This window comes from Bubalus kerabau, chromosome 16, assembly GCF_029407905.1.
Source record: "Bubalus kerabau isolate K-KA32 ecotype Philippines breed swamp buffalo chromosome 16, PCC_UOA_SB_1v2, whole genome shotgun sequence".
Classification (NCBI taxonomy): Eukaryota; Metazoa; Chordata; class Mammalia; order Artiodactyla; family Bovidae; genus Bubalus; species Bubalus kerabau.
In genome coordinates, this window is record NC_073639.1 from 50985126 (window position 1) to 51002750 (window position 17625).

Here is a 17625-nt window from a genome sequence, read left to right on the forward strand (position 1 = left end):
ATCTATTGAGCGGGGTGAAGGTGCTTAAGAAAGCAGACAGCAAGGATGGCAGAGACTGTTCATTCTGTGTATTCCAGAACAGTCCAGGGAATACCAGGTGGCCCTTGGTCACCTCCCTCTAGGCCTGAAAGACATAACCCTTACCTGTGATGACACCCAACAAGTATGGCACTTAGAGAATCAAATTTACAGCATCTTTCTCTTTTTTTAAGTTTTTTTTTTCTTGATATGGACCATTTTAAAAGTCTTTGCTGAATTTGTTACAATATTGCTTCTGAATTTTCTATGTTTTAGGTTTCGGGGCTTGAGGCATTCGGAATTTTAGTCTCCCAACCAAGGATCAAACTTCACCCTCTGCATTGGAAGGCGAAGTCTTAACCACTGGACCACCAGGGAAGTCCCTGAAGCATCTTTCTTAAAAGACAGCAACTGGTTTCCTTCCAATTCTCCCTGCTTTTCTCATGAAAACAAAAGAGGAGGCCTTGAAACAACTTTCCCATATAGCAGGAGCCCTCTGGTGGGCTTCCAGCAATGGTGTCTTCAAGCAGGTCATCAGACCCTCTCAGACACCGCCTCCTCGTTCTCCCTCTGCCCTGGGGCATTTGCACTTGCCAGGTAGGAATTGCCTCCAACACTCAGCAGCTGCCAACAAGAGCCAGGGCCTAACCACAAAACCCTGCCACTCACCACCAATTAGCTTTGCTTTCAGTGTAAACAGCGCTACCTTGAAGACAAATACAGCCTCCCAAAGCAGCAAAGCTCCCTCCCCGCAGCCCCCAAACAGGTGAGAGATCCTGGGCGGCAAAGCACTGAACAGGTGGGAGATGCTGGAAAAGCAATGCTCTCTTGCAAACTGCCTCTCCATCAGGGCAACCGGGAGCCCAGATGCCAAGTCGGGGACCGGGCCTGACTCTCTGGAAGCCGAAAGTAGAGAGTGAGTGAAGACAATGATCTTATTCTCTCTGCTCTTTCGAGCAGACTTTTGTGTGTGCATGTGGTGGTGGTTTCTCGGGTCTGTGACAAACAGTGTGCAAACAGCGTGTGTTCGCAGAGCCAGCCTCAGGAAGGCCTCTGCACACAACACAAAGGCATCTTTTACGTGGTGGGCCTCCTCCCATCAGAGTGCCCGACCCTGACGCTTTCTTTGTTGAGAAGGAAAAAAAAAAGAAAAAAAAGATCATACTTAAGCAAAAGTAAACCACGGCCTGATATTGTGCCAACAACATTAACCAACTTCTCGTCAGGGCCTTTGAAGTCAGCAGGGGGCAACATGCTTGTGGTACTGGGGAAGAATGATACTTTAAAGCAGTTCCTTTTCATCCCTTTAACTTAATGAAAGATTAATGGCCTTGTTATTTTTGTTTCTGCTTCTCCCCCCTCTCCACAACACACCACCCTTTAATTTCCCCCCACCCTTGTTGAAATTGAAAATCCAGCCTCACAATGGTTTTCTGGATCACTGGGTTTTGTGAATACAATTCCTACCCCTTCTCCACCATCTGCAAACTGGGCCACCTACTCCAAGTCCATGACACCCAGGTGTCCGCGGGGGCGGGGCTCCTGGGGAACAGACAGATGGTGGCAACCCAGGAGAACTGGGTTTTATTCAAACAAACCTCACCTCCTCTGAAATGGCCTGGAATTCTTTGGCAAGGAACTTCTCTCTTTCCTTGAAAACTGAGTGTTGTGTTTCCTGGCACCATCTTGAGAGGCCAGCCATGGGCCAATGAGGAGGTGGTTCCATCCCAAGGAATCATGCTGATCAGAGGTAGAAAAGGGTAAACACAAAACCATTCCATAGACAAGATGACTCCTCCTTCCTCATCCTCCGCTTCCCCCAATTTGCTCTTTCCTGTGTCTTCCTCATGCGCCGTCACGGCAAGTCCGTCCACCAGTCGTATGTGCCAAAAATACAGGTGTCATTCTTGATACAAACTCACCCCCACCCACTCACCCATGTCCAGCCAGTCAGGAAGACCTGTTCGTTCAACCTTCAAAATACGTTCCAAGGACACCACTTCTATTCATGTCCCCTTCTGCTCAAGTTCAAGCTGGGTCACCTCTTGCCTGGAGGACAGTCAGAATCTCAGGGCCTCCTGGTTTCCCTTCCTAACCTCTGCTCCTCCTAACCCTGCCACCAGTGGGATCTTTCTAAAATTAAGTTCATGTCATCGACTGGCTTAAACTCTCGGTGGTTCATTAATTCTTTTAGAAGAAAATCCAAACTCCTTACTAAGTGGCTGCAGAGCCCTGCATGCCCTGGGCCCTGCCCGACTCTCATGCACTCAACTTGGCCTTCATACTCCCCCCCACCCCCCAGGTGATATTGGTTGCTGTCCCCACCCTTCCTCAAAAACTAGCTCACAGAACTGGCTCTTCTGGTTAGTCGGGACTCAGCCAAGTGTACCCCTTAAGAATCCATGCACACACCTCCTGACCCACCCCACCTCCCAGCATGATGTTCCTCTCTGTCCTTTCATCCCCGTTTTATTTTCTTCAAAGCACTTATCTTTACCTGAATTAATTTATCTGTGGATGACCCAGCTACTTCCGCTGGATGCATGTTGCAGGTAGGTGGGCACCCAGGCGGTCTTGCTCACTCAGTGTTTACTTCTTGAATGTTCCCTGTGTGCTAGGCACGCTTCTAGATGGTGAGGGGTCAGCAGTGATCAAGACAGAGTCTCTCTCCTCATGGAGAATGGGTGGTATTTATCTTCGGTGTGGCCCTTGTAATAAAAAGCATCATTTGGTTGTCCCCTTTTTTATGGCTGACAAGTATGCCATTGTTTATATGTACCAAATCTTCTTTATCATATAACTGAATCAGTTTTCTGTACAGTAGAAATTAACACAAGATTGTAAATCAACTATGCTTCAGTTTAAAAAAAAAAAGGACTATGTATAAAACATTGGGTTGGTCAAAAAGTTTTTTGGGTTTTTCCATAGATTTTCAAACTTTTTGGCCAATCCAATATAGATTTTAAGAGCAGACCACCATAGAGGATGGCAGGGATGGTGTCTACTATTTAGCCAACTAAATCAGGGAAAGCTGAATATTCATGTGCATAAAGGAGATATTTAGCATGTGGTTAAAAGTCCCAACTTCCTTAATGCATATGTGTGGAATCTAAAAAAATAATACCGATGAACCTATTTCCAGGCAGGAAGAGAGATGCAGACGTAGAGAAGAGACATGTGAGCACAGTGGGGTAAGGACAGGGTGGGACGAGCAGAGACAGTAGTGCTGACATTTATACACTCCCATGTGTAAACCAGAGAGCTGGGGGAAGCTGCTGTAGAGCACAGGGAGCTCAGCCCAGTGCTCTGTGATGACCTAGAGGGGTGGGATAGAGCGGTTGGAGCAAGGTCCAAGAGGGAGGAGATATATGTACACATCTAGCTGATTAACTTTGTACAGCAGAAACCAACACAACATGGTAAAGCAATTATACTCCAAAAAAAAAAAAGGAGTCCCAAGCTTATCCACTTGACTATCATACATTCAGTATATACCTGACCAATTTCTGCAAATTTAGAGGTTGATTTACAAAATGATTTACAAAATGAGTAGAAATTATATTATCTGGAAGAGGGTAACACCTAATTACTAAATGGTTCCCTGGTGGCCTAGATAGTAAAGAATCTATCTTTAGATAGTAAAGATACTATCCTTAGATAGTAAAGAATTTATCTTTACCCAGGTTTGATCCATGGATTGGGAAGATCTCCTGGAGAAGGAAATGGCAACCCATTACAGTATTCTCACTTGGAAAATCCCATGGTCAGAAGAGCCTGGTGGGCTACAATCCATGGGGTCACAAAGAGTCAGACACGATGAAGATAAATCTGCAAGTTCAGTAAAATATAGGTATAACTCATTATGAAAGGAAATAAGCCACTAGATTTATTTATAATTTTCATTTCAGGTAAATTCCACAAAATCCATAAAGACAGCAGCAATGAACCTGGTGGGTGAACACTGACAGACCCTCATGGGTGTATGGATCACTGATGTTCCTCCAAGCTTTCCCACACCTGCCCTGTACAGCTCGTATGTTATCTGGATCTCCTGTATATTGTCTTCCCTAGGATAATTAAAAACCTCCTGGAGGGCTGGAGCATTCCCTCATAAGAGCTTGGTAAATGCCGTTTAATATAAGATCTGTGAGTAGAATGAAGAAAAGTCAGCTTGAGACCACCTCATCAGCAGAAAAGATGACTGTAACAGAATTGTTGTAGTTCAGTTGCTAAGTTGTATCCAACTTTTTGCGACCCCATTGACTGTAACACACCAGGCTTTCTTGTCCTTCACTATCTTCTGGAGTTTGTTCAAACTCATATCCAGTTAATGATGCTGTCCAACCATCTCATCCTCTGTCGCCCCCTTCTCCTCCTGCCCTCATTCTTTCCTAGCATCAGGGTCTTTTTCAGTGAATTGCCTCATCACATCAGGTGGCCAAATATTGGAATTAGAATCATTGGAGTAAAATGATTCTAATTCCAGGGAAAATGAGAATTCTTTGGCCCCTAGGACTCTTTGGCTTGGGATTTCCGGACACACTTTTAGTATTTTATAAGTGATCTATCCACCTGCCAGTCACCGTAAGAGCGGAGCCTTGGGGATGAGTGGTATACTCCTAATAGAAACTATCCCAAGAACATAGCTGATGCTTGGCTTCCAGCCAAACAATGACCATATTACATAAATGCTTCAACCCTGCACTGGGAAGAATTTAGTAAAGACAGAGCCTAATGCATTGACATTAAATACATTCCTTTTTAAAATAACTCGAGTTGATTTCAGATCAAGAATCACAGTAGTCTAATACTCTGAAAATTAAACAGAAATTTTCTGCCATTACACCAAGCAGCCTGCTTAATAAGTCAGTAATGAAAAAGAATAATTTATTATGGCTTGTGAATTCTGACAGCTCTAAAAAGATGTCCTTTCTCTTCCCCCAAAGGGAGAACAGAATTTTCTTTTTACCTTCAAGACACTGGCATTAAGCATAATTTCTCTGTCTGTAGAACTTTACTACTGAAGAGGAGACGGGATTAGATTTTTACATCGCAACCTATTTTAAGCAATTATAATCCACAAGTAATCTTTTCCATTCATCCCCCCTGGGGCGAGGAAGATGTAAGAGACCGTTCTCTGGGCCTCAATTTAGATCAATGTTTGCATTCCTATTAGCTGAATTAGCTGTGATTCTGGAGCCCATTTATCTCAGATTCTGCAAGGATGTGACTCATAAAAGGAGGTTTTGCTGATTGAGTACTGTTAGTACAATCGAATGGCATAGCATACCCCTCCTCTGTACTCAAATGTGCCTATATGCCTTTTGGTGTTTGCCCTTCCCTGTGTGAGTGAATGAAGCCACTTCCTGTGATTTGATATTAAACCATAGGAGAAGACTAACTACCTGGCTTTTTCCTGTCTCTAATTCTCAGCGTCAGGCAGCGGTGTGATGGATTCTGTTCAAACTGGCCCATGAGGACCGATTATTACTTTTCAGGAATTTTGTGAGCCAGTTTTTAAACATAGCCACTATTAAAAACTAAAGTATATATTTACAATTAAATAAAGTATGCTAGAAACGGGGACTTCCCTGGTGGCTCAGATTGCAAAGAATCCACCTGCAATGCAGGAGACGCTGGTTCGATCCCTGAGTCATGAAGATCCCCTGGAGAAGGAAATGGCAGCCCACTCCAGTATTGTCCATGGGAAATCCTATGGACAAAGGAATCTGGTGGGCTATAGTCCATGGGATCGCAAAGAGTCGGAAAGGTCTGAACGACTGATACTTTAACCTCATGTTAGAAACAAAGGTGATAAATCCTTGAAGTTTATGAGTTCTTAATTATTTTACTCCATTTTACTATGCCCTATGCTCTTTTTAAAAATGTTTTATTACTGCTATTCTTAAAAAAAAAAAATGTCTAGCTGCATTGGGCCTGAGTTGCGGTATGAGGGATCTACGTAGAATCATGCAGGATCTTACTCCGTGGCACGCAGGCTCCGTAGTTGTGGTACAAAGGCCTAATTGCTCCATGGCATTTGGCATCTTAGTTTCTGACCAGGGATTGAACCCATGTCCCCTGCATTGCAAGGCAAAGTCTTAACCTCTGGATCACCAGAGAAGTCCCCAGTCTATGCTCATGAGGTTCATCACATCTCCTTTATTCATAGGGAGGAAATGCTGTGTAATGCAGGGCTACAGGATATATTTTCCCAGCTCTAACTGCTGAGGTCCAGCTGGTATCTTGAAATTGACTCTGATGGGAGTGTTTACGTCATTTTTTTGTTAGTCGCTAAGTCATGCCCAACTCTTTTGTGATCCCATGAACTGTATCCCGCTAGGTTCCCTGGGATTTCCTAGGCAAGAATACTAGAGTGGGTTACCATTTCCTTCTCCAGGGACTTCCCAACCCAAGAATTGAACCCAGGTCTCCTACATTGCAGGCAGATTCTTTACCACTGAGTCATCAGGGAAACTGGCAAACACTGCAAATCTACTTATTTTTTCCATTGCTTTGTTTTCCTGAAGAATGGCTCTTAAACATTTTACCAGCACCGCACTGGCAATGGGGGGTGGTGTGTGGGGGAGAATGGTTCAAGAGATGCTTAGGCTAAAATTTAGCTTCCTGAAGCCAGTACTTGCATCTGAGAGCCACAGTTTACTGGTTTGAAAATTCCACTGTTAGACTAGTACGCAGTGCATTCTTAGTACTGGGAATACAGACACCAAGAGAGTAGCGAAGTCTCTGTTCTCCAGTGTTCTCAGGGAGCTGAATTATCAGGTATTAAGGCAATATTCAATAGGTGTAGTAAATTGACAAATGTCTTAGAGAATAGAGGGGCCACTTTATCATCAGATAGGCAAAGAAGACCTCCCTGAAAAGGCCCTGTTTTGTTTGCTTCATCTACTCATCATGAATTAACGTGTTCTTCTAAATCTACATCCTGTGTCTTATCTGCTCCGCGTTCCTCCTCCAAATTATAAGTGTGAGCTGCATGAGAATAAGGACTCTCTCTGGATCTGTGTCTGCAGTGCCTGGACCCAAAGTAAGCACATAGCAAATATTGGTGGATGAATTAAGTGGTATTTGAGCTGATACCTGTAAAATGGAAATGATTCCAGTGAAGAAGCAGAAGAGAAACCTAGACACAGGGACTATCCCATTAAAAGTTACGAAGTGCAGAGAGGTTGGAATGAGAAAAAGAGCAGACAGGAGGTTGGGTGACTTGAGCAAGATAAAAGAAGGGAAATTCACATCACACTAAGCTCTCATCCCTGCGTATATGCCAGCAGATCCCACAACTCTACTTCCCTCTTACATTTCCTACCCCTTTTTCTCTGTGGCATTTTTTGAGTATATCCTCAGCTTTATCTTCCAATTCAGTAATGCCTTCTTCAGCTCCATCTGATCTGCTCTCCATTCTATCCATTAAATGTTTTGCCCAATCACTATATTTTTTCACCTTAGCATTTCTATGGGTTTCTTTTGCAAATCTATACTTAAAATCTATGCTTCATGACAAATAGATGGGGAAACAGTGGAAACAGTGGGAGACTTTATTTTTGGGGACTACAAAAATCACTGCAGATGGTGACTGCAGCCATGAAATTAAAAGGCACTTACTCCTTGGAAGAAAATTATGACCAACCTAGATAGCATATTAAAAGCAGAGACATTACTTTGCCAACAAAGGTCCTTCTAGTCAAGGCTATGGTTTTTCCTGTGGTCATGTATGGATTTGAGAGTTGGACTATAAAGAAAGCTGAGTGCTGAAGAATTGATGCTTTTGAACTGTGGTGTTGGAGAAGACTCTTGAGAGTCCCTTGGACAGCAAGGAGATTCAACTACTCCATCTTAAAGGAAATCAGTCCTGAATTTTCATTGGAAGGACTGATGTTGAAGCTGAAACTCCAATACTTTGGCCACCTGATGCAAAGACCTGACTCATTTGAAAAAGACCCTGATGCTGGGAAAGACTGAAGGCAGAAGAAGGGGACAACAGAGGATGAGATGGTTGGATGGCATCACTGACTCAATGACATGAATTTGAGTAAACTCCGGGAGTTGGTGATGGACAGGGAGGCCTGGTGTACTGTAGTCCATGGGGTTGCAGAGTCGGACATGACTGAGCAACTGAACTGAATTAAACTATACTTAAAGTAAAAAAAGATGCACTGTTCATATTTAGTTTTCTATTTCTTTCTTTTATTTATTTTATTATTTTAAAGACTTCTGGGATAAAGTCAACTTTAACTTGATATGTTATCCTTTTAATGTGCTGCTGACTCAGTTTGCTAATATTTATCTAGGAAATTTATATTTATATTCATATACAAGATTGGCCCATAACTTTTGGGGCATAAAACTTTGTGGTTGTCACATTTTCTTAATAGTTACACCTTTGATAATTTGAGATTTTCTCCTCTAGACTCTAACTTAGAATTCACTTGCCCAATGTTAATGGTACATTCTTATTACATTCTTCTATTTTCATACTTTTTAATCTATAATGTGTTGTTTGTAAACAGAATGTAGCTGAGTTTCTCTTTTCACCCAAGTTGATGTAACTTTTCTTTTTTTAGGGAAAATTGGCTAAATAGTCCTTATATCCTGATTTTTCTACATGCATAGGCTTGTTTCTGTTTAGTTCATGTTGTCTCTTTTCCAACCTTTCTTTTTGCTTTAAAAAAACTGAGCCAAGCTGGTTCATTTATTCCATGTACTTCTTTCAACAAACTGTTATGTTAGCCATACATACTGGCTATATTTTTCTAGAGATAATTTAAAAATTTAACCATACTTCAATTTTATATTTTTATTAATATCTAATAGCATTCAGTGGCTTCACCCACCAAACAACACAGGAATGCTGGCCCATATTCAACTCCATTCTCTGTCTCAGTCCCTGCCTTCCAGCCACACTGAGGTTCTACGGAAGGCATCTAACCTCTACCATCCCCTGCAGCCAGTGTCTCCTGGTGGCTTATGGGATGCTGACTAACTCTGCTTCACCCAATCTGAGTTCTTATTTTTAAGTACCTCTGGAATTTTCTCTTCTACTGCTGGCACCATTCTTGTACTCCACAGACCTTAAGATTTAAATCTAATTATATATATAATCGTATTTTCCCATAACTCCTGGGAATTGGGAGCAAGAAGGAGAGGCAGAAGTTAACATGATATTTTGATCAAGTATCCTTTTCAAAGACATTTTTTAGGTTTTAAAATTTTAAGTAATCAATCCTTTATTTCTTATGAAAATTCTTTTAAAAAAAAAAATAGGTATTGTACTCCCTCTTTGAAAGATGAGGAAATTAAGACCGAGACACATTAATTTGTGTAAAGGAAAGTGAAGAGGAACTAAAAAGCCTCTTGATGAAAGTGAAAGTGGAGAGTGAAAAAGTTGGCTTAAAGCTCAGCATTCAGAAAACTAAGATCATGGCATCCAGTCCCATCACTTCATGGGAAATAGATGGGGAAACAGTGGAAACAGTGTCAGACTTTATTTTGGGGGGCTCCAAAATCACTGCAGATGGTGAGTGCAGCCATGAAATTAAAAGACACTTACTCCTTGGAAGGAAAGTTATGACCAACCTAGATAGCATATTCAAAAGCAGAGACATTACTTTGCCAACAAAGGTCCGTCTAGTCAAGGCTATGGTTTTTCCTGTGGTCATGTATGGATGTGAGAGTTGGACTGTGAAGAAGGCTGAGCGCTGAAGAACTGATGCTTTTGAACTGTGGTGTTGGAGAAGACTCTTGAGAGTCCCTTGGACCGCAAGGAGATCCAACCAGTCCATTCTGAAGATGATCAGCCCTGGGATTTCTTTGGAAAGAATGATGCTAAAGCTGAAACTCCAGTACTTTGGCACCTCATGCGAAGAGCTGACTCATTGGAAAAGACTCTGATGCTGGGAGGGATTGGGGGCAGGAGGAGAAGGGGACGACAGAGGATGAGATGGCTGGATGACATCACTGACTCGGTGGATGTGAGTCTGGGTGAACTCCGGGAGTTGGTGATGGACAGGGAGGCCTGGCGTGCTGCGATCATGGGGTCGCAAAGAGTCGGACATGACTGAGCGACTGAACTGAACTGAACTGAACCACTCTTAGTAAGAAGAAAACCTAGGATTGGAAACTGGGTTTGTCTGATGCTGAAGCTCATTTTTTTTCTGCTCAGATGAAACAGTGGCAACTTCTTTTCTCCTTCTCCTTCTCCTCCTATCCTTTCTCCTCTTTCCCCCTCCTCCTACCATCATGATTATTGTTCGTTTCTTTATCTCCGAAGAGTCCCTGAGTCCCTTGAGGAGCAGTGACTGGATCTCTCCCCTGGGTGTTTCCCATGCCTCCCGCCTGGCCTGATGCTCTCACATTTGCCAGTACTTATCCAATATCTGTTTGCTCCTCCTGACTTTAAGCTTCCTGTGAGCAGGTTCGACTTGTTTTACTAACGTTTCCCACAGTATCCAGTACACACCTGGGGCAGAATGAGTGTTCAGTAAACATTAACTCACTAAAGAAATGAGTCAGCACTTAGAAGGTGTTTATAAATGAATGCCACAGAGGAACACAATCTAATCCGAGAAGGTAACTTGAAAACAGAAGGTGAGAAAAAACTGGGTTAGAAACTGGACTTTAAAAACACTTAAAATATGGAGCATTAATTCCACTAATGACATACCCAGACAGGATGACTTCATGTCCTCCAAAAGAATCTTTTGGTTTCACAGAATACAGTTGAAAAGCATCTTGCTCTGTTAAATAGCCTAATGCAGGCTCTTTCTCTGCATTTTTAAATAAAAATCAATTTCTTGGATTCAACTTTACTGTCTATCAGATAATGACTGATATCTGAATTCCCACCACAACAAACTTTTTGTCATTAAGAAGATAGATTCAGACTAAGAGAGTGCTAGGATTTTCATAATCAGCTCATTCAAAAATGTTCATGAAGTCTATAGTACACTGAATGCCCTGTGCAGTTTCGTCAAGACATAGAGATGAATAAAGTATCAGCTCAGTTCACTCAGTTGTGTCTGACTCTTTGCAACCCCATGGACTGCAGCACACCAGGCTTTCCTATCCATCACCAACTCCTGGAGCTTGCTCAAACTCATGTCTATCGAGTCAATGATGCCATCCAAACATTTCATCCTCTGTCGCCCCCTTCTCCTCTTGCCTTCAATCTTTCCCAGCATCAGAGTCTTTTCCAATGAGTCAGGTCTTTGCATCAGGTGGCCAAAGTACTGGAGCTTCAGCTTCAGCATCAGTCCTTCAATGAATATTCAGGACTGGTTTCCTTTAGAATTGACTGGTTTGATCTCCTTGCTGTCCAAGGGACTCTCAAGAGTCTTCTCCAACAACACAGTTCAAAGGCATTAATTCCTCGGCACTCAGCTTTCTTTATGTATATAAAGTATAGTTCTCATTAGTAAAGTATAAAGAATAAAGTATAGTTCTTATTAATAATCTTTACATTTTACAGGTGGGAAGAATGTGGAATTATTTATGAATGTGAGTGTCTCGTGGAGGGACAGTTCTTGGCTTAATGGAGAAGTTTTGTTTGCTTAACTCTTCACAGGAAAAGGACTTGACATAAACATGATTTCACTGGATTTTTTCTCCAGGTTCCAACTTGTGCCTGGTGGGAGTAGAGACACACAACACGTTCACTATGCAACCTCATTCTACAAGCATTGGCCCCCACCCTTCACACCTACTCTTTTAATCTTTTCAACAAGTAATGAAAGTTGGCTTGACCTCAAACATCCTTTGCAGCAGAAGAAATGTAGAGATGATTGATTGTTACTCTCAGTGACTTTTGAGTCAAGGACAGTGTTTTATTCAGCTTTATGTCCTCTGAGGCAGGGAGTAAATGCTGGATGAATGAATAATGCAACTTTAAGGTGAGGTTGACCAGTTTTCTCTACTGAAAAGTTACTATTTTTCCCTTTGTAAGTAATAAATATCTTATGAGGAGGATACTTTGAAACTATGTAAATAAAGCGGTTTTTCACCAAACTTTCATCCACTAATTTTAGCATCAGTTGGTGATTCTTATCTGAAACAATTATTATTGTAGTACTAAATGGTGATTTTTTTTTCCAGTTTCTTTTAAATATGACTATGTGTCTACGGGGTCGCACAGAGTCGGACACGACTGAAGAGACTTAGCAGCAGCAGCAGCATGCATTAAAAAAAAAAACAATGTCTTCAGTACTTTTTAACATATGACCTTATGCATGTTATTTATACTCTCTGAACTTTTATTTCCTTAATCTGTTAGGTTGGGAATAAAAATAATAATTGACTCTCAGCTGTCACTTGAAAATTAAATGAAATAATATGTGTAAAGCTCTTAGAACAGTGTGTGATAAACACTAAATATTCCATCATGATTAGCTACTATTACTTAAATTAAATTTATCAGTATTGCGCAATACTCATGGCTCTTATGAAAGAATTTAATTTTGGAGAATTCTGTACTTTAAGAAAATAGATTTTGTGATATGCTCTTAAAATGAGCAATCAAATCATTCACAAGGGCAGAGAATGCAAATTCACACCTGAAAGTCAAAAAACACTCCAGAAAGGATTTAGATTCATTGGGAATATTGAAGGGTTTTCATTTGCATGGTGCCCAGGTCCTTGAAGCAAACATCATGGACTCTGCTTGTTTTTTCTATAAAGGTTCAAGATAAATTAGAAGTCACCCCTATGGAATTACTCTGTGGAATTAGGAATTGGACCATGGAAGAGATCTCCTTGTGAAAGGAGAGTCTTCTGAGAAATGCCATAACTTGGAAATATCTTATCTGTGTCTGAGTTGGAGTGTATTATTGGACAGAGTATTTACTTGTGTAATAGTGCATGGAGTAGCTGAAGTTAAGATGATGGTGCTGGATTATGTGTAAGTAGTAGGTACCAGATTTTCAGTGGCCCATCGTGAAGGCTTCTCCTCCCACTTGCTGCTGGGAGGAGTAGGTTTATCTCATAAATAAAATCCATCTTTGTGCAGGATGCCCTTGTAGACTACTTGGAGCACTGCTGTCTTCAAAGCTGGGGTCTTTACTCCATGACCACATCAATCTACAGTGAAAAATGTAGGATCCTGCCAAAAGTTACCCAGACTATGCCCCAGCTAGGAACAGTTCTAAGTCAGGATGGAGGAAGACACCTTCCACCCTCAAGATTGGAGAGGGCTGGCTCTAAAGTTATGTTAGCCAAGAAATGGGAGTGAGCTGAAGACAGCATATGTGTGAGTGGGCATGTATGTTTGTTCATATCAAACCCAGAAGTGTTGAACTTACGTGCTCTCAAAATCCAGGGGATGCTGTTTCCTTCTCATTGAACAAAACCTGATCCTTGGATGAACCAATTGAAGTCTGCAGGATACACCCCTGCGAGCATCCACACAGAGAACTGGGCTTTTAAAACAAATTTAGGTGAGGGAGCCTTTGCTTTCTAATCAGGTACATCAAACACAGTCAAAATCCCACCTAAAGGTCTTCTTGAAAAATCAATGAATGGATCATGATCAAAGTGTTTGAATTTTCCAGCTTCCCCAAATAACTGTATTCTTGATGCTACATTAAAAGAAGAACGTACGAAAAAGCACAGGACATTTCTTTATTTGATTTTTCAGCACACTAGGGTGCTAAGCTCTCAAAAGTCCATTGGATGCATCATCTCATTTTTTATCCTAAAAAAAGAAACTTCTAATCTATTATCGTGTCAAATACTTTGTTTATAAACCCAGTTTATAAATTACAATTTCATCCACCCAATTCACTCAAAAAATATTTACTCTGCACCTACTGTGTGCCAACACTGAGAACCCAGCAGTGAATGAGATGCACCGAAAAAGGCTGTCTTCCTGAACGAATCTGGTGGGTGGACACTGACATTAAATAAGATCAATAGTCAATAGATACAGGGTGTTAGATAGTGACAAGGTTATGGAAAGAATAAAGCAACGGAGGAAGATAGAGAGTGTTGGGGTTACAGGCTGGAACTTTGGACAGTGATTTCAGAAGGGATCTAATGCATTTGGGCAGAGAGTTTAAGGAGGGTAGGGAAACAAGCCAGGTGACTATCAGAGAGAAGAGCATCCCAGGCTGAGGGGACAGCAAGGGCTAGGCCCTGAGGGAGGGCAAACATGGTTTGCTGTGTGGAGACTGGAGCAGGACAAGCAAAGTGGCCAGCAGCAGGAGAGGAAGTCGAAGAGGTTAGAGGAGCAGGACCACCGATGACCTCAGAGATCCCTAGCGACTTTGGCTTTTACTCCAAGTGAGGTGGGAAATTCCCGAGGGGAGGAGTGACAGGCAGTGATTCTGTTTTTTTATTGGGTCATTCTGGCCTCAATGTGGACAATAAACTGAGGGAGTCGGTAAGAGCAGAAGCAGTGAAACCAGTTAGGAACCTGTTATAATAATTCAGGTGAGAGATAAAGGGAGTCTGGACCAGTGGGTGGCAGTGAAAGTGAGCAGTGTTGGATTCTGTGTCACTTCAGTTAGACAGATGATTGATGGCTGGAATGATGGAGGGAAAGATTTACAGATAGATGACAGATAAGTGGATAGACAGATGGACAGATGGAAGATTGACTGACAGATGGATAATCAACTGATGAATGGACAGATAGATGATTGATGGATGGATGGATGGAGAGATAGATAGTTGACTGATAGATGGAGAGACGAATAGATAGATGATTGATGGATGGATGGACAGATAGGTGACTTATAGATGGATGGATGGATGGGAGAATAGACAGATAGATGAATAGACAGAGTTAGGATATGACTGAGTCCTCTGCAACTGATAAAAATTATCTCATTATCTGCATTTATAGCTATAGTAATATCTACATGGTATTTTTTACCAGCTGCAGAGGACTCAGACAAGCCCTTCTTTCATGGCACATTGATATCATAGGTATGAGTTTCCCCTTGCTGCTGTAATAAATTTCTGCAGTCCCAGTGGTAATCAAAACAATGCAGATTTACTCTTTTATATTCTGGATGCCAGAAGTTGGAAACTTCTGGCACTAGGGCACTCCGAGACACTCCATCAAGGTCCCTAAGGACCTCTACACACTAAAGCAATGGCTGAGGCTTCACTCTTCTTGATCTCTTGTTGGTATGTGACCCGGGTCAGAACTTACTTCTCCTTAAACTTGATTTTTCCTTGGCCTCCAGGAAACCACACTGCTTTCCCCTCCCACCTCACCAGCTGCTCTCTCAGTGTACTTGGCTGGGCTCCTCTTCCCCTGGATAGTAAACATGAGAGTTCACAGAGCCTAGACCCTGCTCTCTGGGTGGTCCCATCTGTTCTCATGGTGCTCATGGCCATCTCTTTGATGATGACTCCCAAGTGAATCTCATCAGCCTCTGGCTTAAACCCCAGACGTGTATATCCAACTAGCTCCTTGACATCTTCATGTGGATGTCCAGTAGGCATGTAGGGTGAAGGCTTCAGAGTGAATAAAGCAGGAAATTGGAGACAGCCAATGGGGACGATCATTTCTAGGAGCTTTGAAGAAAGGAGGAAGCAAGAAATGGGGCCATAGCTACAGGGGAGTATTGGGTCCACGGAGCTTTATTTTTATTTTTTTAAGATTGGATAACAGCACCTGTAGGCTGATGGTAGAGATTAGGAAGAACGGGAAAGATGAATGAATCAGGAGAGAGAGCGGGGAATGGCAGGAGGGGAGTCTGTGAGTGGGCAAGAGAGGTTAGTATACAGGGTATAAGCAAAAGTGTTGCCTGTTTCTTGGGTGTGGATTAGTCAAGCTTAGTATTGATAATAGGGAAAAAGTCACAATATATGGTACATATACAGATAAAACTTTATAATTTAAATTTTCTTCTGAGTGCTGTATCTAGCCAAAAATCAGCTCTTTTGCACAGAATGTGACATTTATACCTTCTAGACCATATAGACAGGACTAGAACATTTGAAATGATTAAATTTTTTAAATATAAGAAGTTCAAAACAATAAAAATCATTTTCTTAACCTCTGAGTCTTACAAAATTTAAGACTGGTAATACATGGGTGCAGTTGATAATGTGAGAAAAATGTGCTATGATATAAGGTTGATGGGGTGGTGTCTGAATGCTGTCCAGTAATTTGATGATATCTACCAAAATTTTTAATGCATGTGTCTTTTGATCTAACCCTCGCATTTCCAGAATTAGGATGTAATGCTTTGGATAAGGTTGCCCTAAGTTACAAAGATATAAGGACAAAAATGTTTATTTATAAGTGCAAGTATCTAGAAATATCCTAAATGTCCACTAGTTTAGGACTAGGAAACTTGTTCGGGTACTGAGATCCATGTTTTTTAAATATCTGAAACCCCAGAATTCCAAAGTGAACATCCTCATAAGAGGAAAATATTCGCTGGCAAACCAACCCCTTATTAAAGGAATTCCTCCTCCAGCATCTGACCCCATGTGATGCTAGACTCCATCCTTACTCATGACATCAAGTTTCTATCTTTGTTTAAAATATCTATGCTACAATGCAAATGCCATGCAAGTTCATTGAAAGTGAAGGGAAAAACCATGCAAAAGACACAGGGTTTCATGAAGTTAGTGTAAGTGATGCCATTTGATTCCTACAGAGTGCCTTGGTGAGCTTACAACAGGTCTTGCTGAAGAAGAGAAAAAGGACCCAGATGCTAGCATGATGAGTGACTCAAAAGATAACAACGTCAACCACAGAGAATCCTGAGAATCCCTTGGGGAGAGAGATGAGACTCTAAATATCTCTGTAAAAAAGATCCTTTTAAAGATCCCGCTGGACAAATCAACACCAAGTGAAACATTTTAACTCATGCTAATGTAAAATTCCGTGAGAAAACTTCTGCCCAAACAAGTGACTCTTAATGTGTTTCCTCTAAGTATTCCTGCATAAGTGCAATTATTGCTGATGTTTTGTTAGAGAATAAACCTATTTTAACAGATCGTGGTTTTATTTTTCAAATTTTTCCCTATTAACTCTAAAATCTAGGGATTTGTTTTGTTTGGGTTTTTTTTTTTTTTTTTTTTTGGCTGTACTGCATAACTTGTGGGGCTTAGTTTTAAGTGGATTGCCTTGAAGTGAGTTTTTGTTCCCATCCGAAATAAGTAATGTCCAACAAAGAGAAGCCCCTTGACATACAGCCGGTGAAAACATGTTCACGAAAATGAAGTAGATCTGTTACTAACAGAAAAAATGGCCAAGATAGATTGTTCAGATATATGTGGGTGGCAGTGAGATATATGTATGATTCCATTTTGTGCTTCTAAAGAAAGGATATCCACTGTATATCACAGAGAACTATATTCAATATCCTACAATAAATCATAATGAAAAGCATATTAAAAATAATATATATATGTATAACTGAGTCACTTTGCTATACAGCAGAAATTAACACAACATTGTAAATCAACTATGCCTGCCTGCCTGCTAAGTCACTTCAGCTGCATCTAACTCTTCATGACCCCATAAAGTATAGCCGCCAAGCTCCACTCTTCATGGGATTCTCCAGGCAAGAATACTGGAGTGGGCTGCCATGCCCTCTTCCAGGGGATCTTCCTGACCGAAGGATCTAA

At 41.4% G+C, this 17625-nt stretch overlaps 1 long non-coding RNA gene across 1 annotated transcript; it reads left to right on the plus strand.

Annotated features, from left to right (window-relative positions):
- The first annotated feature begins 14096 nt into the window (after nucleotides 1-14096).
- Nucleotides 14097-16991, plus strand: LOC129629913 (uncharacterized). Its single transcript, XR_008703377.1, has 2 exons — nucleotides 14097-14315; nucleotides 16650-16991. It is a non-coding gene; the product is annotated as an uncharacterized LOC129629913 (long non-coding RNA).
- Nucleotides 16992-17625: the final 634 nt, after the last annotated feature.